Genomic DNA, 26,802 nt, shown 5'->3' with positions numbered 1-26,802 from the left:
GACTCAAAGATACTTCTCTTCTCAAGACTGCTCGACTTATACGATTCATGCAGAATTATGGGCATGAACAATTCAACTCAAAGACTTTATGGGTAACATGTAATAGTCCCATGCTTAGAAATATAATCTCAAAGGGGATTAGGAACTCAATACTCAAGACTTAGAACTTGAAGATACTACTCCTCTCAAAGATACTCAACTTCTGGAGTTCATGCGGAATTTATAGGCATGAACGACTTGACTCGTAGGTCTACATGACATTATGAAACTCATGTATGTGTCTCTTCTCATTCTCTGACTTACTTCCTCAAAACTTAGTTCAAATCGATAGTTGATCTCAAAGGATTCACAATTGAACTCAAAGGCTTCCTTGAACTCTACTCTCAACTCTCTCTTGAATTTGAATTATATGAATTCAAGAGTTATGATTCATGATATGAAGGATCTCAATGACAATATAGCTATTCGATAATTAGGAATAGAACTTTTAAAAGAAACATGAATTCAAGAATTCAAAATTAAATTATCTCAAGAATACTCAAATATAGGGAAAGTATCCTAGATTACTCTTTTACTGATCTGAAAGTAGATGTAGGGCGTGAGGACGAACTAGTCCAACACTATGATAGCCTTACATACCTAGAAGAAAAATATTCTTGAAGAATCTTTAAGATTCTTGAAGAAGAACTTGATTAGAAGCCTTAAAACCCTAGCTTGAAGGTAAGCAATCAAGAAAACCTTTCTTGAGATTCTTTTCTTGAAATCTCTATGGCCAAGAATTATGATTTTCATTAGTGAAGATGAAAATCTGATTGTTTTGAGCCTTTTATTAGTCAAGAAATTCGTTTATGATTTTCTTGGAGGTAAAAGGCAAGAATGACTCTTTTTAATATTTTCCCGTCGGCTAATTCGTAACAGCACTGTATAGGTTACTAAAATAGTGATAACTTTTTACTCAGTTATTGGATTGATGTGAAATTGATGGGCTTGGAAAGTAGATTCAATTACCTTTAATTGGATAGGTTATGGCTCACGTAACTCTTAATATTCTAAGAGATATGGTCGTTTAAAGTTGACCTAAGCAGAATCTTACTCCAAAACTTAATGAAACTTCAAGAACACTTATCAAAAACTCATCAAGAACTCTAATCTTTAAATTTCAAGAACGAAATTACGCTGAATAAATCATGATTGGCGTGTGGGTGAAAGAACCCAACACTATGGAAGCTTACATACCTCTTAGGGATTAAACCCATGGTGAAAATCCGCAACAAGATGCAAGAATCTCGACGAACGCTTTCATCCTTTCTCTTTTCTCCTCTTTTCTCTTCTTGAATTCTCAACTAAAACCCTAGGCGTATTTTAGGATTATAAAACTGAACCTAATAGGATTAGACCCTTAAAATATTACTAAAAACGAATTAAATCTAGTTGGGTAAGGAAAAGACCAAAATACCCCTCTTTATTTTCGGCTAACTTTCCTTAACTGGACAGCCTATCTTCAAAAGGCCATATCTCACTCATCCGACCTCGAAACTTAGAAAACTCGGCGGCGTTGAAAAGATAATTCAAAGATCTTTCCTACAGTATCTAGTAGAACACCTAACTCATCCTGAGATAGGAGTTATGGTCGTTTGAAGTCGATCCAAAATTCATACTTAACTTAACTCGCAAAATTCCAATTTAATTCTTTTTGGAACTCAAGGTGCTACATCTAATGAACTTAACACTTAAGAAATTTTTAATTCCTTGGTAAAATCTCACACACTATGAAGAACGATTCGAGTCTTAGTTCGAAAATTTTCTGGAGTGTTACAAGATGCAAAACTTATGGTGCAAGTATTACAAAAAGAAGATGATAACATTGTAAAAAATAGATACCACTTGCGAAAATAAATAAAGATCGATGAACTTTTTCAAAGATATCAACATTTTATGTATTCCTCGAATGCGAAATGTTTTAACTCATAATCTAACACAATTCTCTATTTCCTTGCTGCATAGAATTTTTTGGAATTCAACTTTCTCAATTTGGGTTGTAAACGACGCATTTATGTCGTATGAACATTTGAAAAAGATTATTAAGTAATATATTGAAATTGTTTACTGTAAAAAAATAGTACAAAATATAGAAATCTCATATAATTAGAGGCTAATTACATCCTATCCCAGAAGTTTCCTCAATTACAAAAATCTCTAATTTTTCGTTGTTTTCGAATACATTCCTTGGTTATCTAATACATTACTAATGATATATATTACTTCATGGGAGGGATGTATCCAAGAGGGGATATCTATGATCCGAGAGGGGATGAATGTATTCGATAGGGAGTAAAAATATATCCGAGAGGGGATTATGATATATTAAGTTGTGAATTTATGTAATTTTTTCAACAAAATATGTGAAATTATATTGGGCCCGTATCACGGGCCTTAAATTATCTAGTCTATTATATATATAGATATAGATATATAGAAATGCCATGATAGGACGACCAGGGGCATTATTGTAAATTCAAAATTAGATATTTTGCCTACTTTTTGTTTTAGCCTTAGAACCATCTAGACAAGTCTGCAACTCTCTTATCTATGCATTTCCTCCATAGCAGCATACAAATTTTACTCAGATTTCAAATTTAACTCAACATCATCGGGTCTATCATGGTAATGTTGGCAATTCTTTTGAGTTTCAGTACTCGTTAAATACGACTTGCGAGTACTTTTTTCTCAATCTCCCCCTCCAAGCTCTTTTCATCTTTCTCTGTCTTCAATTTCAGGTACGATTCTCTCTCAAATTTTCCTAGAATCTTCTTTTTTCTTTGTTTGGGTATTTAAGTTCTCTTAAAAATTTCTGATTTCAAGACTGAATTTCTTCTTGTTGTTGTCCTATTGTGACATTATTATGCAAACAACATAATGAAAAAGTTGTACTTTCGGTTCCATCTCCGACAATTTTTTCCATTCCGAATTTCAGTATTGTTTGACTAATGAGTAATCGTCTTAATAGAGAGAGAATTCAACTATGCTTTGTTGCCTATTTTGACACAATAGGAAAGAAATTTGGCACACAGAGTTCTTGATTGAGCTCATTCTAAGTCTCGACTGAAAACTTTGATTCTGTGCATTCACAGTCCATCAATAATGAAGTATTTGTAATATAACCTGTAAGTTTCAACATTTGCGCAGAAACATATAAGTGAGGAACTGTTCATTGAAAACTTTGATCATATTTTGCATTAGTCAATTAGTTTAATTTTTTTTTGCAAACTATTTGATTATTATTGTGAATTTCTGGAAGCTGAATGAATTACTTATTCTTGGTTGGTGATCTCTTTGGTATGATCAATTGATAATATGGGTGACAATAGGGGCTCTGCATATTTCGGATAAAACCAATAAATCCAATCGAAACAAGTATTGTTGGTTTACCGCTTTCGTGTTTTAGTTGAACCATAATGTTTAGTGTTATTTGAATTTTGGATTATCGATTTGGGACTCATTTTGTCCAATTTTCTTAATGGTTTATCCAACAACTGTTCAACTTACTGATACATAAACTTTTTGCTCGAGATTTCTCTGATTATCTACGTATTAATCCTTCTTAACCTTTTGTGTCATCTGACCATGAATGGACATATTTTATTTTGTTCACTTCTGCTTCTTCTCATATATGCTTAAGAGATTTGTTTGTTGCTATTTTTAAGTTGGTCACCTCAAAACTTAATTATTATTTTCAGCCACATTTTTATGTTTTTCCTACTCTTCTTGTGACAACTTGTTGCTTTGGTTTCTTGTGGCTACATGCATGTTTCATGCAAATGCATCAGCCCATTGTTTGGAGAAGTTGTATCTCGGTCAATAGCATCGGAAAAGTACCATTCTAAACAGCAATTCATATATATTACCGATTCTTAATGAAAGCAACAATCTTAAAAGCTAATGAAAGAAAAAAATGTTATGCAAATCACAAGAGCTTAGTTGGACAACTCCAGTAAATAATTTAGTACTCATCGCAAGAGCTTTGTTGAAAACTCAAGTAAATAATTTCTGCCACTAGACACGCAATATATTGAGAATGCAAAAAAACAGAAACTTTGTGAGATTGCAGAAAATCAGAAACCGTGTTAGAATGTACACACGTGACTTCAGAAAATAAATCAAGTTCCGAATAGTAATATGCAATTGTAATTAATCTGGTGCATTTACGTGTAATCTGCAATTACAGGAAACTGATGGCACAAGGCATAAATGGGAGGATTTTAAGACGAGGAAACTAAAATTACTAGCCGAAATTTGGTAAGTATCATTTACATAATGGTTGCACATATAATGGCGTTTATGTAGAAAGCGTTATTGTTAGTGTTAACTTTTTTCGTGTAGCTTTAAGTTTTTTCTTTGTCTTTTGATACTTTGGTTGATTGTGGTGTTGTATATTGCAAGTCTCACATAAGCACTGACGTACCGCCTTCCCTTGCCACATCTGCTAAGTTTTATTAGCACCATTTCCTAGAAGCAAGAAAAATGATCACACTAGACACACAATGTAATTTTTCGACATACCAAGGAGTGTCAATATGTAATATATATATACACAAAATAAATACTTTTACCTAGACACAAAATTTAATTTTTTGACAAAGGGGTGTCGATCAACATACACCTCAGATATATGTGGCTCCGCTACTGAGTGCAAGGTGGTTCCAACACGGGCAATTGAGTAACACTTTGAAATATTCGCTCATATGTTCCAACTCTGCAGGCATTTGGATTTCTCCCAAGAATGATATTACTTGAGTTATTGCTTCTCCTCTGAGTTGTATTCCTATCCTATCGCCGCCTATTCAATAATGAGGGAGTGATCAGACCAATTAGGTGTCTAGCAGTTGGATATGTAGGGCGGACATTGCAAAACTTTGAGGTCGATCAGTCCTATGCTAAAATAGTTGAACAGAAATTCCTTTATATACTTTGATAAACAATGTTGCTGGTTTGGAAGGATTTGAGGATTTCAGGTGTAGCTATATTGAAATTATTCATTTGCCTACAATGACTTTCTTGGCTAAAACTTCTAAACTTCCATTTTGTTTTTATCATATGATTGGTTTTATTAGAAGCAACAAGTGTCGGCATCCCCTTAATTTTTTTCCTTATTTTCTTTTGTCTTCCCCATACATTAGTCTTTATCTTACTTGGATCTATAGTTATTAACATATTCATGATTAAATTCTTGAATTTTACGGTGGTTGCCTTCACAAAAAATAAGGTGCAAGCTAGATATAGTTCATGTCATTCGATACTTTGACAAATTGCAAATGGATAAAACCTCCGCTCTTGTGCAATAGCTCGCAAATTACACAGGAGAGGTAACTGATACTAGGCAAGTCTGGTGCGACGAGCTCAACCCAGAAGGCAAACCCCTTGTTTTCGGTGGCAAGGGGTTTCGAACTTGAGACCTCCAACATGGAAGTCCCAAGCCCTAACCACTGGGCCACCCCGAAGTATCAAAAAGTGAGCGATTAGATCTTCATAAGGTAATTATGGACCGGCTTTCATAAAGCACCATTGGGCAGCAGCTACTATTGGGATCCAATTTTGAGATCAATTCGACAATGAAACTCTTTAAGCAATGATCTTATCTATGTCATTTCTCTTGACGCGATACAAAAGACGACTTTCGAGAAGTCACTTAGCCTCTTGACCTCTTTTCTCAAAAAAGACGTTGTGCGGGCAGGTCGATCAAAGTCAGTATCATATTTTTTATTCCAATGAAATTGAAGATTTTGAATAAGACAATTTGAATGAGAAACATATGTGTCAAGTATAAACATAATACAATCAATCTGCAATAATCTGTTACAAGAAACTGATGGCACAAGGCATAAATTGGACGATTTAAACGCGAGGAAACTAAGATTACTAGCTGAAGTTCGGTAAGTTTGTTCAACTTTATCAAAAAGGTTTCATATACTTGACATAGTTTTATTTTTTTTAGGCATTCTTGAATTCAATATTTTGCCTTAGACTTCAAAATAATATATCTTGGATAATGGAACTAAGGGAAAATAATTCTGCTGGTCATTATTTTGGAGTTCTATGTTCAGATTTTTCATTCTTCATTGAGTTGAAGATATAGCCACTAATAAATTGAACTTCTTTGCATGTCTATTTTCTCAAAATGCTTGCAGTCTTTCTTTTCTATGCTCCCCTTCTTTCAGTTGAGTGTAGTGCAATAATGTTCACATTACATGAAGTTCTCATTGTGATTTACGCTTTATTTTGAAGAAAGTAAATAAAAAATCAAGGTTGAAATAGTAGCTTGAAATGGTAGAACACTAAGATATTTACGTTAATAAAGGCATAGATATCTGGGAGACATCCATCAGTTTAGCACCTCTAATAGTGTTCTTCCGATATACTTTTTGGTTTACCATCTCATTTATGGTTTGACGAGATGCCAAATAAATAGATAAAACGATCTGAAAAATTGCAATACAATTGATGATCACAGTGTTATATCCTTGAGAAACTGTTACAAAACATTGCCAAAGGCATTTTATTCTTCAATTTTCTTTCAACATATCATGTGTACCCTTCCTACCTCACAAAAGTAGGATTTGCATACATAGCACCCTCTTCAGACCCCATTTCTGGGACTACACTGGTATTATGTTGTTGTTGAACTTTTGAACTTTCAATTTTGTGAACAGTATTACCTCAAAGTTAAGAGTCTTGCCAGAGGATAAGCTTTTGGTTACTGCCGGCAAAACTTTGATTCTTTGGGATTTGACTTATGGAATTGAGAAAGAAAATGAACTGGGTGTATTCCGCCTAAACAATATTATCGTCCCAGAACTCCTTTCCAGTCCTTTAATTGGTTTGCCTATTAGAAATTTAAAAGTAGTAATATTCAACAGCATTTAAAAATGTATTATTAGAATTTTATATATAGCATTACAGTTCACTGATTCTGCTAGAAGTTCAGATCATTTCACCAACTATTTGAGTTCTCATTCATTTTGCAGTTGTGTAGTATTTGAAAATCATTGCTGATATACTTTCAATTTTACCCATTTATATTGCATAGTATGGAGATTTAGAAGGCTGAAGAGTGAAGATATCTGATCTTTTAACTTTTATGCAAGTGAGAGTTGTCTGAGGTGGAATTGTTCCACCAGGGACTTCCAATGGTGTTGATAAGTTCATATGTTACAATTGGACAAGATATTTTGGTTGGTGAAGACTCTTTTATATTAGCTCTATCAAGACTCAAGAGGCAAAAATGTCAATTCAATTGAAGCATGAGACTATTTGAATGAGAAACATGTCTCAAGTATAACATAAATACAATCCACCTGTAGTTAGTTATCTGCCGTTTTCCTTGTGCTAAACTTGTAAACCATATCAAAATTGTCAATTCGAAGGAATGAAATCTAGATTGCATTTGATGTGTAAGTCATTACTTCCATGTTGGGCCCGTGCAAAGCACGAGCATACATATCTAGTATATAATAAATAAGGTAAAGCCATTGACTTTTTTTAACCCATGCTCCAAAATAATAATTAAAAAAAAATAAAAAATCAATGTAACCATTTCAAAAAGAGTATTAATCAAATTTAAAAAATGATAAGTAATAGGATAGACAAAGTTACTTGACATTTTAAAATACTCTGAAAAATATAATTAAAAAATCCCAATAAAAGGTTTTTAATTGCTCATATTAAAAAAAATAACAATTCAATGTAGCCATTTCAAAAAGAAGTATTAATCAAAATTTTAAAATGATAAGTAATAGGATACAAAAAGTTACTTGACATTTTAAAATAACACTCTGAAAAAATATAGTCAAAAAATCATAATAAAAGGTTTTTAATTGCTCATATTTTCTCATCAATTTTTTATTTACTTATTCAAAAATATTTACATAAGGTTAATTAACTTCAACATATAACGATAGTATATTGATAAAGCCTAATAATTAAGTAACAATCATTTTTAAATAATGCAAAAAAATATTATTATCAAATCTAGACGCTGAACTAAGTGTATATATTGATTTGTTTACATAAATATTCTATTATAACATATCATGGTGCTAAATGTTAACATCCTCTCAAATAAGTTTCTATAATAAGTTATATTTTGAAATTGTCAATAAATCAATATTAGTAATTATATTTATAAACTAACCGCCCAACACGCAGATACATATACTAGTATAATGAAATCGACAAATTATAAACATATTTTTTATGAATATATAACATAATATATAATCATAAGGAATAATTCTAAATATCTTACGAATATATAACATAATATATAATCATAAGGGATAATTCTAAATATCTTACGTATGTTTTTATAAACAAAATTTAATTTTTTTAAAAAATTTAAAATTATTTTTAATAAACAAAACAAAAAAATTCAAAATAAAAAAATATTTCAAACATGTATGTATTCCCTGTTTCTTTCACTAATCTTCCTTGCTTGTGCAGTGGAATCATCAATCAGATTCCATCATCACGTACAAGACTTGGAAGCAATTGAAATGCCCGTCTGTAATTTATGTTCGCGCAAATGGAGATATTGTTCTTACGTTAAGTAATCATTGCTATTAATTTTTATTTTTATTTTTTAATTAAAAAATAAAATAATAATAATAATATAAATAATAATAATAATAATAATATAATAATATAATAATAATAATAAAAAAAAAATCGTCCCCTCATTCTCCCTCCTTTGTTATTTGGACATACTTATTTATTACTTTGATTGATGGACAATATTTAAGCAACAAATAAAAACTTTAATAAAAATATTGAAAAATATTTAATTTATGAGTCACAGAAACTTTAATCAAACAAGGATTCAAAAGCCATACTAAAATTATTAAATTTTAATAATAAAAGATAATTTTATACGTCCTCACTCTAATTTGGATGGGATTATATTTCATATAATGATTAAAGTTACATTTGTTGAATTTAAATAATGAAAGGATTTTGATTAATTAAATAACAGTATGATAAGAAATAAATAGAGTTGTGACAGCAAGAAACTAAAAATTTATCTATATTAAAAGATGAGTAATAGAAGGATATAAGTGAACAAATATTTTTTAAAAAAACACACATGACAAAATGTTAACACAATAACGCTAGATATGAACAGGAAAATGAAAAAAAGTAGTAAATAAAAATTTCAATATACAACTATAAATATTTAAATTTGATATAAGAAATTATTTAGAAATATGAAAAAAAATCATACTTATATTAATAAGATCATGTAATTGATATCATATTATATATAATGGCAAAAATAAAAAAAATTAATCAATGTGAAGAGATCAAGCAATATTTTTAAATAAAAATAAAATACAAAATTTTCATGTGAATATTTTAGTTTTAAAGGTAAAACTCAAATTATTATATCTAAGAGAATAAATTCAGAATCACAATTTAGTAATGATATTATTTGAGTTACAAATTAAATACAAAATGAAAAAAGTTAGTAAAACTATCATTGAAGAAAAAGAATTGAAAAAAAAGAGAGGATGATAATGTATAAATAAATCATGCAATAAATAGTATCATGTCACTTAGTAATTCTTAATAGATAAAGTTAAGAATATTGTATAATGATAAAATTTCTAGCAACATAATAAAAAGTGTAAATTTTAGGAATCACATAGTTTTAATATGAAATTACAATCTATCCTTCTTTAGTTTGTATTACACTAATCTCTTAAAAAGTAACACAAATCGAATATATAATATGTAGCTCGGATACATTAAAAACTAGTTCGGATACATAATATGTAGCTCAGATACATTAAAAATTAACTCGAATACATTATAAAATAAACCAGATACATAATATGTAGGTCGGTTATTTTAAATACTGTTTCAGATACATTAATATGTAGCTCAAATACATTAAAGAAATAAGGGATTTTAGAGATTTTTAGAAATAGAAGGGGATATTGGAAATAAGGGAAACATAAGACGTGAATTTTAGTAATTTTTCCTAATAAAAAATTAAAAATTAACTAAATTTATTTAAATATAATCTCAAATTCTATATTGAAAATAAATGGAAAATTGTTTTAGCAACTTATCACATATAATATAAAAAACAATTCTTAAAAGAATCGATATTTTTTCATAAACAAAAACATTGAAAAGAAAAAGAAGAAAAACATATCTTCTTATATTTTGGATACAAAATCTCAATTTAACACCGTTGATATAATCTTATTTCGATTATTTAGAAATAATCTTACATGAAGAAATAAAAAATAATTGAAATATATGATAAAAATTATTTAGAAAAAGAGAAATAGAGATAATATGAAAATATTGTAATGTGGATTCATTTAAAAACTAAAATAACATAATGAAATAATACAAAAAAAATGTTATTAAGAAATTTGACAATGAGGAATTGCAAAACATTTAGTTTTGGTTGTATCAAGAACACTTTGCGTAAAGCATATAATTTTTTGTCCTTATCTTTAAATGAGTAAATTTTTTTAATGATTTAATTTTGAAATAAAATGACCGCGCATCGGGCGGGAACGTATACTAGTATCTATATAACAGGAGAGGTGATAGCGCCTACGTGTCAGCGCCACAGTCAATCTCTAATTTTAATTTTTAAATTATAAACTAATTAAATAAAATTAATTAAAACTTTTTATTAAAGGCAAAACAGTTATTGTTTTAGAAGACAAATTAGAATTTTTGTTTTAAAAAAAGAAAAAAACCTTATATTTTAACATACAAGTTAGATTCTTTAATTTTGTGTTTTATGGAAATAATTAAATATATAATTAAAAACTTATATATATATGAACCACAAAAAATAGTATTTAAAAAAAATATATTACAAATTGTATTTTGCAAGAAAAAAATAATTACTATCATTTTTTCTGTTTTTATTTAAATAAATAAATTTCGGCAACGGTTTTAAATGATAAAATCTAAAAGTGTTTTTAGTTTTGAAAGGAAAAAAATCAAGAAACGTGGGCTGTTAACCTTTTTAAGAATTGTGACGGTTATCTAATTTTGCACTTCTTAAATTAAAAAAACTAAACTAAAAAAAAGTGTAGTTGTTAAGCATCTCAAGACCTATTTGTTTGATCAAAACAATATTAGAAAAATTTAATAGATACATTATATCATATATATTCAACTATTGAAAAAAAAATAGAATATTTTAAAGTTGTTTAGTATGTGTATTTTTAAAAATGATTGCAATGTTTTTTTCATACCGTTTAATTAAAAAAATAAATTGATTGACAAAACCGCATAACTTTAAAATATTTTTTTTTATAAAACTGTCAAATGAACTTTTACTAAACAAAAGAAGAAAAATAAGGGAAACATTTTTTTTTCTTATTTTTAATCAAATTTTGGACCGTGGTCCATTTTATTCATAAAAATCTATGGACTCAAAAGAAGCCCATTTGGAATAGAACAAAAAAGGAAAGCAATATATTCACAATCGGTCCAAAAGTGACCGACAAAAATGTCCTAGATAAGGGATTCCTAAAGTGGTATCCATTCTCTTCCTCCTCTCTTTTTTTCTTTTCCACCGCAAACAATATCCATGTCTGCCTGACCTGAGTTTCGTCATCCTCCTTTTCTGTATCATCATCATCAAGAGGAGGTCTAATGTTCTTTGAACAGCTATCACAGGTATGCCTTTTCTCATTTCCTTTTTGTTCCAATGCTTTTGTCGTACCCTTTCCCTATGTAGATACAACCATTGGTGATAAACTCGGAGGGAAGTTCCAATCGTGTACCTTCTTAGCTCCATGTAAGCTTCTTTCTCTTTCTCTGATCACGTCTCCTTTGCAGTTGTACCCAAAATGGGGATACCCAGGTTGCTCCCTCATAGCTTCGTAATTTTCTCCTAGCTGTGCACCAAGGCCGCTTTGCAGATCCGGTTCCATGATTCGCGCTTTGTACTGGTGAACGCATGATTCTTTGTTGGCTGTTAGTTTGTATTCGCGTAGCTATTTTGCCCTGGCTTTTCTGTAAATGTAATAGCTATGTGAATATGTACTCTTTCCTAGAAAATTGAAGGAAAGGTATTCTTTAAGTTTGGAATTAACTATTGCTAACTATTTTGACCAAGAAAAGTTCAAACACACTAAACTATTAAATTAAGTTAATTGTAGACTCAATTAACATTTTCAAAACTTATAATTTTTTTAGAAATACAAAACAATTCACCCACTAAATAAACAAACTTTTCATTCCCTCTCTCAAACGTTCTCCTCTCTCTCATAGAAGAAAACGTTCTCTCTCAAAAATTCAAAATTGCTTCAATCGGGACAATCAAACAATCAATTTTTTCGGTAACTTTCAACTTTCGACGGCCGTACTTTGAACTTTTGAATAGTTTATTCTAATCATCCAAGGGAACAACGATTTGCAGGTAAAGCTTTATTCTTTTGACAAAAATTTAAGGCGTTTTAGTTTTTATTTTGAAGAAATACTGCAAAGAGACTATTTTGAGGGAGGTTACAATTTGCATATACTCTTCCCTCAAGCGCTGCCTAGGTTTTGTGCGATTCAGGTTGAGATAATATAGTTTTTGCTTGTTTAGGTGAGATGGGGAAGAAAAGGGGTTTGCCCAATTGGGTTCCTGATGGGTCGACATGTTCTGCAGGAATTTTTGAAAAGAGTTAATGGGTTTATATCTAATTTTGAAAAGGTTTGCCCAATTGGGTTCCTGGAAATCTAAATTCTCTGTAATTTGTTATCTCACTAATCTTTTGCCCCTTTTTTTTTTGCACTTCTGCAGGTACTTGGTGAAAATTCTAGGAGTAACAAAGTTCTATTGAAGTTGATTAGGTTAGTGCACGATTTATATACTTAATCAGTAATATATGCTTCGTTTTCTAGATTAAAATAGACATTTAGTAATAGATAGTACATATATGCGTGTATAGAAAATAATTTTGTACTGAGTTGAATTTGTTATCGCGGATGAGTGATCAATGTCGTTATATTTTGAATTCGGTAACTTAAGCTAAAATTGTATTTACTATTTTGATAAAAAGTGATTCCACTGAAAACGAGCTTGTTCAACTTCTTCCGCATTTATGAAAGTTGAGCTAGGGAGTACTTGATGAAGAGATATGCAATTTTGTTAGTATTACTCTATTTTACATAAAAGGTAGTGGGATATGTATTTCGGTGTTTTGATTGGGAATGAAATGACTTAGCTTATTTTTGTTAAGCTATGGATTGTTTTGATGAATACAAATTTATTTTCTCTTTTTAATCTATTTGACACAAAAGGGTAGTTGGATCTCAATTTTGGTGATTTTATCACTTGGTTATGTTCGCTTAAACAACATTGCGACAGGAAATTAAGTTATAAATGAACTTGGTTTTTGGCATGGTATTTTAATTTTGTATATTAGTATATGTTGTTAGCTTAGATTATTTTGAGAATATAAACTATAGTGTGCCCTTTTGGTTTAGATTATTTTGAGAGTATGAACTATTTTCTTGATTGGCTTTTAAGTGTAGGAAGTGTCAAAACCAACTTGTGAAGTGTATATAGTTTGCTATGTGAAATTATTTTGTGCTTGCTCATGATTTAGATGCATTCAACAATTATCCATGGGGTAATGAAAACTATTTCTTGATTGTCGGATATTTGTTATCAAAGTTATCATCGAAGACGAACAATTTATATGGCTTTCCTTGGGCTTCATGGTAACTTCACCTCTAATTTTAGTATTTTATTTATTTGTATTATTGAATAATTATTTTAAATTTTTTATTTTCATCAACTTTATAATTTTAGGCTTGGGCATTTGAAACAATACCTTACCTCAGAAAGCTATTCAAGGATTACTTGAAAGAAATTTCTCAACCAAGGATTCTTAGGTGGTTGTCTGCCAAGAACAATCCAAAAATAAATTATGTTGATTTCTTTGATTCTTTTCATGATATAGTAAGTTTTCTATAGAATAATCTTTATTTAAATTAATTGATTATCTAGTTTGCTTTCGTTTAGTTTTCTTCCAATAAATGACTCATCTATAGTCATCTATTGCAATAGATGGGTCATTCATTGGAAGAAAACATAAGAGTTTGCTACTGTTTTGCTTTCGTCCAATAGATGACTAATCTGTTGCAATAGATGAGTCATTTGTTGGATGAAAACTTAATCATTTGCTACTAATTTACTTACATCCAACAAATAGGTCATTTGTTAGACGAAGTCTCAATCGTTTGCTGTTGTTTTGCTTACTTCCAACAAATGACCGATCTGTTGCAATAGATGGGTCATTTGTTGGAACAAAACTGATAATTTGTTGTTGTTTAGCTTACTTCCAATGGATGGTCCATCTACTGCAACATATGAGTCATCTGTTGGAAGAAAACTTGATAATTTGCTACTGTTTAGCTTTCTTCCAATAGATGGTCCATCTGTTCCAACAGATGGGTCATCTGTTAGAAATACAATTTTACAATAAATATTTTATCTATTATAATTTATAGATTAGTTTTAATATTAATTACTTTTGTTTATAGATTGTACATCCCTGACTTGTCTCCACAGAGCAAGAGTTGCAAATGCCATTCTTTTTAACTCTAGGAATCATTGACACAAAATCAGACTCTACAGGTAATATGATTAAAAGAGAATTGACTGGAGCAACAACCATCAAAAGGGAAGCACTTATTGCTCCTGGTGATGATAATGATGTTGCAATAAATGTTGGTGATGATGTTGAAGTTAATGTTGGTGTTGATATTAGTGATGTTGGTACTAAAAGTGGTGATGAGCATGTTGATGATGTTGGTGGTATATATGGTGGATTCACCCCTTTCATTTGATGGTATATATTTAGTTAATCATATTTTGTAATTGCTAATGACAATATTTTATATTTAATAGATGTTCAGTTATTTTAACATGAATTCCATTTTATTCTTAGATTTGTAAAATGTTAAATTATACTATTGGAAATAGACATATGTTGCAGCAAGTTATGAGTTACTTATTGCAACAGATGACACATATATATAAAGTCGGTTCAAACATATACGCTCATGCAACATATGAGCATATATGGGTCATTTATTGCAACAACTAATACAAATTAGACATTTGTTATAACAAATTTCTATATTTGTTGCAATAGATGATCATATTTATTTGATTATTTTCAACAGATGAGTTATTTATTGCAACAGATAATGTATTGAGATTATAATTAAACTTATAATTGAAAGGTAATTATAATTAAATAGCTTTATTTATCACTAATTATGAGCTAAAGAAGCATTTCATATCAAAATAATCAGCTGATCACTTTATTTAAGATGAATACAGTTAGTTAATCATGTAATTACTCTACAATGCATTGAGATTATAATTAAACTTATAATTGAAAGGTAATTATAATTAAATAATTTTATTTATCACTAACTATGGGCTAATGAAGCATTTCATATCAAAATAATCAACTGATCACTTTATTTAAGACGAATACAATTAGTTAATCATGTAATTACTCTACAATACATTGAAATTGTAATTAAGCTTATTAATTAAAGGTAATTATAATTAAATAATTTTATTTATCACTAATTATGGACTACAACATTTCATATCAAAATAATCAACTGATCACTTTATTTAAGACGAATACAATTAGTTGATCATGTAATTACTCTACAATACTGTCGCACCCCATTTTTCTCAAAACGAGTTTTGGTGCACAACCTAATAACTCTTTTGGGCTTTTGATTTGATTGAAGAGTTGCCACCTAACAAATTAAGGCGCGTTAGGGCACCTATCTAACCTAACTAATTCTAGCTAAGGTCAACGAACCAAAGATCAGGGTAAGAGTTCAAATTACCTCGAGGAAAAGGTGTTAGGCAGCTCTTGAGGTCCACAAATGTGGGTTCCGACCGTATCTCATTCAATTTATGTGGGGGTTACAAGTAGCAATTAAGGTCACTTCATTTATTGGTTAGTTAAACATGTTTGCTAGGTGATAACTAATAATAAACAATTAAGATTAATTTATTTATTTGTTATTTAATTAAGCATGCGAAACTAGGTGATGACATAATACTAAATAATAAACACAAATAAAATTTTAAAAGAAATAGCGAGAAGATAGAAAGTAGACAAATATATAAACAAAAAATCATTTTTTATTTAATTAAACTACCTCAAATAAATATAACTATAAACAAATAAAAAGAGAAAGGAAAGGGAGTCTCTGATAGACTTTACGGATCAACACTCGACTTTCCTTATTTCGATCGGCTTCTCGTAGGGACAAATAAAATCAAGGTTTGTCATTAAGACTGAGTCGATGTCATCATCTTCGTAGGGCCTAAACTACCCCTACCCCACCTTCCGTATGCATTTCGTCTCTAAAAGGTGCCTAGCTTCCCCGCTTAAGGTCCAAGAGACATTAGACTACTACTAGGAAGGTTTTAGGCTAAAAATAAAATATAAGATTTTTCTAAATAGGCCTACCTAGACACCAAGTCAAACACATTGGACAAACACTTAGCACATAGATCTCAAGTTGGTCTCTAGGTTTTAATTAAACATGCTAGCAAACACACATAAAGTGAATAAGTCGCATGCAAAGTGTGTGAACATACAAATACATTACACATAATGGGCAGACTTAAAGCAACAATATTGAGCAAAACAAGCAGAAATTATTAAACAGACCGTATATTATAGTTATTGACTGATTTTAAATAGTGACAACAAAGTGATTTCAAATGCAAATAAATAAAAAAAAAAGAATTTTTCAGAACAGTGGCATATTAAATTATTGCTAATTATCATGCAGGAAAAGACATTAATTTATTTTAAGTAGCCAAATAGTTTAATTTAATGCAGAAATTACTTATTTTGAGCAGGAAAAATTCGTAATAGATTTATTTTTACTTTAAAACATGTTGAAAATTAGTGTAAGCCTATAAACATGCTATCTAAGTGATTAACAAGATGATTGATTAATTACATGCAACAATAACAAACAGGGTAGATTTTAAATAACATACTAGCAATGATTTATTAATTAATCTCGAGCGAGGGAATAATTACTGCAGAAAACATTTGAGCGGGCAGATTATTATTATTACTATTTCATTTTTAATTTTTAATTTAAAATAGTGACTTTAATCATAAATTATTATCATGCATATTTTTTTTATTCTTAAACAAGTGGGAAATATTTAAGTATTAACAAATGCAACAAAATGGTCATGCGGAAAGTAATATTCAGTTATTTACATACTAGAAACAGTTGTCAAACCTACATATAGATACTCTAGTCTCTTTTGACAGGTTGCCATTTATTAAGATCCTATATGCATAATTTCTAGTTGATTAGCATATTAACAACATTAAAATGCCGAAGCTATTAATAGACAAGACAATTATTAGAATCTAATTTTGACATATGCTACATTTATTTTAACATTGACTTTATTATTTGGGTCCTACAGCCGCTACATTGACTTCATTATTAGTCAATTTCTGAAAATTTTATAAAATTAACATATAAGGCAAGATTTTAACAATTTCACGATTATAATAAGTATTAATACATACTAATGATAGATCAATTAATCTAATGCATTTATAAACAACAAAGGTTGATTTTGGACAATTATTTAAGCGATATTATGGTATGCTTGCATGCTTCAAGGGATTTACACATAAGCAGATTTTATAGAACTCACATGTAATAAAATGACATAAATAAGTAAAACATTTAGCACGCAATTTCCCTCCCCCCTTTAGACTATCCCCCAAATTATATTATATATATAGGAGAGAGAGTTATACAAATATTACAAACCGAAACAAAAGAACAAATGACTAAAATATACAACATTAAAATAAACTTAAATATAATAGCTTCATCCGAAATTCTTCTAGGAGACTCTTCAACATCTTGAACTGTAAGTTCAAAACCTGCTAGAAGGGATAATGAAACACATAGATATAATGGCAAAATACTCGCAACATCAAATATTCATAGCAACAAATTACTTTCATATCTATAAGCAAGACACATAAGAAATCCAATAAAGAGTAACTATAGACATATTATCACACATTGAGAGAGGGAGGAACGAAAACTAACCCGGGTACTTCCTTTTATTCATTCAACGATATTCAAATTAATAATGCGAGATGAAATTAAACTAATGGAAGAACAACTAACCAGTTAAAGCAAAAATATTTAACAACAATGAAGACCCACACTTAATTCAAATAGACCCGTACACAACAAAATCGAATGGAGAGCCCTCTTAGAGTTCACAAAAACCTTTGTATTATTTCTTTTCTTTTAGAGTAGAGAAAATTTTACTAACTGCTAGAATATGCAAGTGTTGAAGTGTGTAAGCCTAAATCTGAGTTGAGAGTGTCAGCAATGAAGGGAGGGGTCCTATTTATATAGTAGAAGAGGGGAACATATAAGGGAAATAAATAATTTAAGGAATCAATTAATATGACATTTTCCTTATTTCAAAGGAGAGCCAAAATTTCACAAAATTATTTTTACCAAATATAAAACAAGTAAGAAATTCGGTCAAATTGTTTTAATTTATTTTTTACCAAATCAAAAACAGTACTAAACTAACCTCTAATTAAGGTAAGGATACAATCAATGAAAAAATATATATACGGGAAGAACATAATAAGGTAAGGGGAGTAATAAATATGCACCAATTAAAATATTTATTTATTCAAATTACCATAAATATGACAAGTAAGAATTAGTCAAGACAACTATTAAGGGAAGGAGAGATCAATTTATCATATTCAATTAATATAAAGTAAGAATCAACACTGAAGATTTAAGGAAAAAAAATACACGCCTTTAGACTTACCATAGGTAGGAGAGATTTCCATGACTTAAGCATAGACAAGCAAGCTAATTAACATTTTATGAAAATCTAGATCAGCATAATAACAAGGGAATTATGAACAAGAAATTAATTGAATCAACATATTTTTAAAAAAATCAGTTAAGATGCTAAATTAATCAGATAAAATTATGAGTACAAAATTCACACATATAAGGCGATATGTCAGCATATAAAATAAATTTGAGCATAATCATATCACTCAATAATCAAGGAAGACTCAAATAAATGTTTTAGGAAGAACACGAAATGATTCTCAATTAATTGATGCTTAATCAAGGTTTACACGAAAGAAATCAGCCAAGACAATACACGAGGTAATGATTTTATTTGTATTAATGAGGAGAAATATGAATCCACCAGCTAAGGATTATAATTTAGCTACTAAATCAAAAGTGCTCTCAATTCGGACCCAGGCATATAATCATGGATGTGAACATGAAATTACAAACTAAACATGCTTTTCATGACTCAACACGTTGCAAGACAAATTAGTGTACAATGTCATATTAAGATGCTCGAAACTAATCAACTCGCGATAGTTAAAATCGAGAACAAAGAGTTGGATTAATTGAAACTTACTTGGACGGATCTATTAAGATCCATCTTTAACAAACTCGAAAACCTTTAAAATGTTGACGGGGTTCGCTATTTCGCTGGTCGGAGTGGTGTGTGCTAAAGTCGCTGTTGTTTGTTCTCTCTGCCGGCAACTGCTGTCGGATCTCTCGTCGGAGCTGCTGCCTCGAGCTAGTGTGCTGCCGGAGCGCCAGGTTGCTGGCTTCGTCCTCATCGCTGCTGCTGGAGCTGCTGCCAGTAGTGGAGGCTTGCTGGTGGTCCTCGTCAGCTGTTGGTTCTCGCCTGGCTGCTCACTGTTGCTGCTGCTTTCGCCTTTCTTGCCGGCTGCCTGAAGAGAATAAAGGGAAGGGGCGACAGAAAAGGGGAAAAGAGGCTCTCGCCGGCGATGGACGGTCTCGCTGGAGGAACCACGTAAGGGGAGAGGGGCTGGCAGCGACTGGAGAGAGGAGGAAGAGAAGAGTGAATAATGTTTTAAGGGTTTGGAGTCTTTAGGTTAAAATGGAAAGGTTAGGTAGATTTAATCTGGACCATTGATCTCATAAGAGATGAAGGGCCAGGATTCGATCTAGGATTAAGGACGGTCAAGATTAAAAGCTGAAATTTTAAAATCATATACAATTGAATTTGAAATGGCTAAAATTGAAATGGAATTGGCTAGAATTGCCATGAAAGGGTGGCTATAATTGCAATATAATTGAAATTGAAAAAGGCTAGAATTGAAAGAAATTAGAATAGATTAGGTTAAAATTTAAATGATTTTGAGGAAAATTTAAGAAACGCTATTCAATTAAAATACTACAAATATTATAATATTTTTTATATAATTAAAATCACTTAAATTTTAAATATTTGAATAAAATAATTACTTTGAGTTTTACTAATAATTTTAAAAAATATTTTAATAATATTTACGATAATTTTATAAAGCATGCATACTAAAATGTACAATTTTTTTTAGACAAAATCAACTAAAATTTTAGAACTCAAAATATATTTTAAAATGCGTATTTGGTCGGATAGCATTTTCCAAATTGCTAAAGGTCGGTCAAAATTGGGTGTCAACAAATACATTGAAAATGTAATTAAACCTATTAATTAAAAGATAATTATAATTAAATAACTTTATTTATCACTAATTATGAGCTATGAAGCATTTCATTTCAAATATATATAGAGTCGATTGAAAATGATCAAACATATATACTCATATGTTGCAGCAGATGAAGCATCAATTGCAACAGATGAACATATATGCTTGATTATTTCCAATGGATGATCGGTCATCTATTGCATTAGATAATACATATTAGACATTTATTGTAACAGATTCCTATAATTGTTGTAACAGGTGATTATATTTATTTGATTATTTTCAACATATGGGTTATCTATTGCAACAAATAATGCAAAATATGCAAAGTTTGTTGCAATGGATGAGCATAACTAATATATTTTATATAATAAATATGAACATACACAATTAGCCAAAATTAATTAAAATTATCAGATTCATAACTAAGTACAAAATAGCTATTTCACTATTACAATAATTATGGAGCATTTCGAACCGGGCATGTTGTTCTCTTGTGTCCAATATTTTTATATATTGACACTTATTTTTTCTTGTTGGAAATGATTCCTCGACTCCATGCCTCCTGTTCATTCGCCTTCTTCCCGATTTGCTTGGGTCGAAATATGGAGGAAGTATTTCTCTCTCCAAAATCTCCAAAGGAACAATCCAAGAATCTTTCGGAGGCTGATGTGCACATTTAAAACAATCACACTACGTGAATTAATCACTTTTGAAAGCCTGAAATCTTTTTTCAAAGCATGCAATATGTAATGAAGTGACTAGTTCTTTTTTATTCATGAATGTCATTCCTATGTTTACCTATCTCATCATCTTGAAGATTGTTCAACTGTTTTAACTGAGAATTGCCCGCTATATCAACAATAGGTGTAGGTGTTTGGTCCTCCTCCACATCATGTCCAATCTCATCATCTGGAATATTCATGTTCATTCCATTCAATTCATCATTTAATAGATTTTGTTGGTCTTGTTCTACATTTTCATTCTCTATCTATTTTTCGACATCGTACATCCTTAAAATGGACCTAGTTGCAACACTCAGATAAGCACATAAACGAAGTTGATTGCTTATCTTAAAAGGTAGGACCCTCTGATTTTCAAAAGACTTGTGCATGTAAGTGATGAAAAGATCATTTGGTTGACAATTTAGTCCACAATAGCTAATGATTGAGTTTACAAAATCATTATACAAAATATCCGTTTGGACGGTCATCAATACTGACTCTGACATGTCATCATCCTTCCAATGCTAAATAAATCGATTGTTCTTTTCAATCCATTCACCATAATAATCAACAACTATTGTTATTGATTCTTCCGTTAATGGTACATAAAGGAATTTATTAAAAATATTTAATAATGATTGTATAGTAAAGTTGAGTGGCTATATACAGTTAAAAATCATATACCCAATCATTGTCCCAATAAGTCAATCATCTGTTGCAACAAGTAGGTCATCCATTGCAACAGATGATTCACTTGTTGCAACTGATGATTCACTTGTTGGATATATGTCCAAAACCAAAAACTTATCCAATATGTAAGTCAATTATTGTAATAGATGAGTCCTCTGTTGCAACAGGTAATTGATCTGTTGCAACAAGTAATTAATCTGTTGTAATATATGATTTACCTGTTTGGAAATTTTTGGTTTTGTCCTAGTTTGGCCTGGTACTGTAACATGTATTTAACAGGTAAGCCATCTGTTGCAACATACGAGTTATTTGGTGCAGCAAATGACTCATATGTCACAATAAATGACTCATATGTTGTGACAAGCTTCTGGTTCTTTCCTAATTTGGTCTGATACTGTAATATGTATCCAATATAATATGTATCCAATAGGTAAGCCCTCTGTTGCAACAGATGAGTCATCTGCTACACCAGATGAGTCATCGATTGCAATAAATGACTTATCTGTTGGGACAAGCTTCTGATTCAGTTTCAGCTTGACATGGTACTATAATATGTATCTAACAGGTAATCTATTTGTTGCAACAGATGACTTACCTGTTGGGTACGCGACTGTAAATTTTTGAAGAAACACTCAAAATATCAAAATGAAAAATTAGAGTAAAAATCATTAGTTTACTTACCAAAATCACCTATGATGTAATGCTCTATGATATATGAATGAAAATTGGTTTGAAAGCAGCAGTACAATGTAAATATCAACTGAAGAAGAAAAAAATGACGAACAACCAGAAGAAGAAGAAGAAGAATGATGATGGATAAGAAGAATGAAGAAGAAGAGCAGCAACAATAGTCCCCAACAATAGAAGAATAAGCAAGAGAGAAAAAGGGAAAAAGTGAGCCATTGGTACCCTTTTCCCCCCTCAATTTCTTATTATTTAGGGTTTTATATAAGATGGACTAAAGTGTAAAATATAAAAACTTAGGGATGAAAAATTCAACCCCTTAATTCTTAATTTAAAAATTGTCACCCATACTCAATACTTAAGACTTGAGTCACCAATCCCTAATTTTGAAACTTTTCTATAACCCTTAATTCATTGTCCTCTTTTTCCTTTACCCCTAATGTTGATGATTGCTTGTATTGGTGATTCTCCTTGACTCATCCTGGTTGCTGGTATCTGGTGCTTGTCCATGTTAAGTATTTTTCTTGCCTTGATTGGTAGATCGTAGAAACTTGCATACTGCTGCTTGTCTTCATGATTGATGGTTATGTTTGTATTGTAGTCCACTAGTTGATTTCCTTCTCTATATATGTGCACAACCTGAGTATTTAGTATGTTCATATTGTCCTGTATCTTCTCTATTCTTTCTATTAGGGTCCAAGGTACTTTCCAGTCTCTCCTTATCATATTCTTAAGACTTAAAGATCAGTCTCTAATATGATATGTGTGATTCCTTGCCTCTTACAATGTTGTAATGCTTTCCAAACTGTTGTTGTTTCTTCCTCCATGTTTATGATGATGCTTATGTTCTGTGCTTCTGCGTAAACCAAGTCTCCCTTGTTATCTCTAATACAAAAACCATAGGAGCTTTCCCCCGGGATTTCCTCTGCTTGCCCCATCCGTGTTACACTTAAACCATCCCTCCTCAGGACCGACCACTTTACTATATGGAAATAAAGAGTAGGTCTATACTGTTGCAGAAGATCAAACATGCCATTCCAATTATAAGGAACATTTCTTAGCCATAGGTAATTGGCTTTAACCAATTGATGTACTGTCAGCAGACATTGAGAGTACATTTTATTGAATGAAATTTCCTTGTCGTGTCTCTTTGCGTTCCTTCTTTTCCACAATTCCCACATGAGTATGTGGGGTATTGCCTTCATTATGTGTTGTACCTTAGGATTAGCATCAAATTCCCACCATTGGAGAATCAATTGTTGTAATTGTTGCCCTTCTATGTTGATATCTGCACAAGTAGCAAATAGCCTCCATAGCCTTTGAGCTGTGGGAGCTGTTAGTAGAAGATGTTGCATGGTTTCTGTTTCCCTTCTTTCACAACAGTAGCATTTAGAGACTATATTCATTCTCATTCTTCTTAGATTATCATCAGTGGCAATTCTCTTTTTCCAGACTCCATAAAAAGAAACAGATCTTAAAAGGAAGCGTTTTGATCCATATGTTCCTGCAGTATTCTATTTTCTCTCTTTTGTGCCTTACTAAGTGATAGGCAGATTTGACTGTGAAATTCCCAACTGAGCTTCCCATCCACCAAGCTTTATCATTCATCTCACTTGTGCAAGGTAATATGTTATTGACTATGTGTTCTCTCATCTCTTTTGAGAGACAGTCTTTTAGCTTCCTTCTATTCCATGAACCCTCCTCAATGAATTCTTTCACTTCAATTTCCTCATCCCTAGCAGATTCTCCCTCAGTCTAATACAAAGCACCTTGTTTTGTCTAGTTATCAAACCAGAAAATAGATGTGCATGCTTTTAATTGCCACCAAATCTCATGTTCTACTTCTTCCCTCATGGCTACCATTTTTTTCCAAATATGAGACGCGCTAACACTCCTTGAAACTGTGGGATGTCTCTTTTTGCAATACTTGTTACCCATATAATTGCTCCATAGTGATGTGGATGTCCTGAAATTCCACCATAGTTTTGCAAATAAAGCATTATTTACTGCATGTAGGGACCTAAATCCCAGTCCTCCTTAGGAATGCACATGTCTTTTCAGGCTACCCAATGTTTTCCTTTCAGGCTCCCACTACTCCCCTAAAAAAATTTCGAAAACATTTGATGAATCTGCTCTATTACATTCTTGGGTGGGTTCATTGCTGAGAGTAAATACACCGACATAGATTGTAGAATATGACATACTAATGTGTACTTTCCACCAAAAGTTAGTAATTGATTTTGCCAAGAAAGAATCCTCCTTGCTATCTTTCTGATTAATTCTTTAAAATAACTTTTGAGTTTCCTGCCATTGTAAACTGGGCACCCAAGGTATGTGAAAGGAAAATTTCCTTGCTTTATCCCTTTGAGTCCTCTCATTCTTACTGTAACTATCAGTGGGGTTTTATCAAGAAGATAAAATGAGCTCTTTGATTTGTTTACCATCTGACCAGATATTCTCTCATAGTCTCTTAATACCACCATCATCTTCACTATCGTTGTTCTATCCCCAGAACAGAATAAAATAGTATCATCCGCGTTGGACAAATGGTTTATCGCTGGACTCCATTTGGGTAGGCCATATCCCTTAAAATTATTATCATCATGTAGTCTGTTAAGCCCTCTAGCCAGTACCTCTGCTGCAATTATAAATAGAGTCGGTGATAATGGATCACCTTGTTTAATCCCTCTGGAAGACTGAAAGAAACCATTAGATTACCCATTGATCAAAATTGAGTACCAGTTATTTGATACAAGTCGCCATACCATGTCAATAATGATTCCAAAAACCCAAACTTTCTCAGTACTTTAGTTTAAAAGATCCAAGATACCCTGTCTTATGCCTTCGCCATATCCAACTTCACCACCACATTAATGTTACTATTTCTCTTGTCAATATCCCTGATAATTTCTTGTGCTAGTAATACATTTTCAGTGATACATCTTCCCTTTATGAAACCAGACTGCGTGGGAGAAATTATCTTTGGTAAAACCTGTGCCATTCGATCATGTATCATTCTTGAAATGATTTTGTTGATAAAACAACTAAGGCTAATTGGCCTCAAATCAGTGAACATCTTCACCTTTTCTTTCTTGGGTAATCATACTAAATTGGTATTAGTAATGTATTTGGGAAGCTCATGCCCCCAAAAGAAAGCTCTTACCAGTTTAGTAATATCCACTTTAATAATGTCCCAACAACTTTGAAAGAAAAGGTCTGAAAACCCATCTGGTCTGCACGCACTATCACCATTTAGCTCGAATACCACCCTTTTTACCTCCTCTTGTGAAGGTAACTTTGTCATCTCCTCATCTGTTATCAACATGTGAATGTGATTCAGCATTGCCCAATCTTGATTGTTTCCTTCCTCTTTCAATTGCGCTGAAAAGAAAGCTACTGTTGTCTCACCCATTTGGTGATTTGTTTGCAAGACTTTTCCTATCTCATTAGTAATTTGAGACATATATAGCTTTTTCCTTCTTCCTTTAACGTAGGGATGAAAAAATTTAGTGTTTCTATCCCCATCTACGAACCATCTCATTCCAGCTTTTATTTTCCAATATTCTTCCTCAATCTTAAGATATTTCTTCAATTCAGCCTTTGTTCTGCTCAAATCAGTTCTATTACTTGCCGAAGGATTAATCTCGAACTGATTTTCTTTTATCCTGATCATATCTTCTAGAGTAGCAATCTGTTGAAAAACATTGCCAAAGACTTCTTTACTCCACATGCCTAACGCTCGTTACACCTTTTTAAATTTTGATTGTACTTCCATGAACGGGCTGCCTACGAAATCAGTATTCCAATTTTGGCGCACCATCTTTGTGAAATGTTGATGCTTTGTCCAAAAATTTAGAAATCTAAAAGGCTTGATTGTAGGCTCCTCTTCAGTTTTGCATACCACATGCAAAGGGGCATGATCAGACCCTTGTCTAATAAAATGGTGAACCTTTGTAGCTGGAAAAATTGCCAAAAATTCATTATTCACCAAAATCCTATCTAACCTCTTCAATATTCAACCTTATTCAATACGTCCATTCCACCAAGCGTATTTTCTCCCAAAGATAGGAACTTCAGACAAA

At 31.3% G+C, this 26,802-nt stretch overlaps 2 long non-coding RNA genes across 3 annotated transcripts; both read left to right on the top strand.

The window, feature by feature from the left end:
* The first annotated feature begins 2,579 nt into the window (after positions 1–2,579).
* Positions 2,580–7,465, top strand: LOC125848314 (uncharacterized). Its single transcript, XR_007444503.1, has 3 exons — positions 2,580–2,777; positions 4,226–4,296; positions 7,085–7,465. It is a non-coding gene; the product is annotated as an uncharacterized LOC125848314 (long non-coding RNA).
* Positions 7,466–11,537: 4,072 nt separating this feature from the next.
* LOC125848536 (uncharacterized) lies at positions 11,538–15,022 on the top strand. Of its 2 annotated transcripts, none has more exons than XR_007444529.1 (6): positions 11,538–11,706; positions 11,869–11,981; positions 12,304–12,451; positions 12,821–12,870; positions 13,835–13,984; positions 14,663–15,022. It is a non-coding gene; the product is annotated as an uncharacterized LOC125848536 (long non-coding RNA). The 2 variants fall into 2 exon arrangements; XR_007444530.1 differs by having other exon boundaries at positions 11,538–11,827.
* Positions 15,023–26,802: the final 11,780 nt, after the last annotated feature.

Source organism: Solanum stenotomum, chromosome 12 (assembly GCF_019186545.1).
Source record: "Solanum stenotomum isolate F172 chromosome 12, ASM1918654v1, whole genome shotgun sequence".
Classification (NCBI taxonomy): domain Eukaryota; kingdom Viridiplantae; phylum Streptophyta; class Magnoliopsida; order Solanales; family Solanaceae; genus Solanum; species Solanum stenotomum.
Note: the sequence above shows the minus strand (reverse complement) of the source record. Positions and strands in the feature narration are given on the sequence as shown.